The sequence below is a fragment of the Fukomys damarensis genome, unplaced genomic scaffold, assembly GCF_012274545.1.
Source record: "Fukomys damarensis isolate Sample0158 unplaced genomic scaffold, DMR_v1.0_HiC HiC_scaffold_37, whole genome shotgun sequence".
NCBI lineage: Eukaryota > Metazoa > Chordata > Mammalia > Rodentia > Bathyergidae > Fukomys > Fukomys damarensis.
This window is the reverse complement of record NW_022900949.1, coordinates 4,152,024-4,152,666: the sequence shown is the minus strand read 5'-3', so window position 1 is coordinate 4,152,666 and position 643 is coordinate 4,152,024.

Here is a 643-nt window from a genome sequence, read left to right as displayed (position 1 = left end):
GAACTACTACCATTATTCTTCAAACTTTTCAATGAAATTGAAAGGGAAGCTATACTTCCCAATTCATTCCTGGAAGCAACTATCACTTTGATTCCCAAACCAGGGAAAGATACAACTAAAAAGGAGAATTACAGACCTATCTCCTTAATGAATATAGATGCAAAAATCCTTAATAAGATACTAGCAAACAGAATACAGAGGATTATTAAGAAGATCATCCATCCTGACCAAGTCGGATGTTTTCCAGAGATGCAAGGGTGGTTCAACATATGAAAGTCAATAAATGTAATACATTATATTAACAACGTCAAGGACAAAAACCATATGATCCTCTCAATAGATGTAGAAAAAGCATTTGATAAAATTCAACATCCATTCATGATAAAAACCCAGCAAAAAAATTGAATAGATGGTCTATACCTCAATTTAATAAAGGCTATATATGAAAAGCCATCAGCCAACATCATATTGAATGGCCAAAAACTGAAAACCTTCATGTTAAAATCAGGAACAAGACAAGGATGCCCATTATCACCACTTCTCTTCAATATAGTTCTGTAAACATTAGCCACAGCAATTAGACAAGAGAAAGAAATTAAAGCAATAAAGATAGGAAAGGAAGAAGTTAAACTATCATTATTTG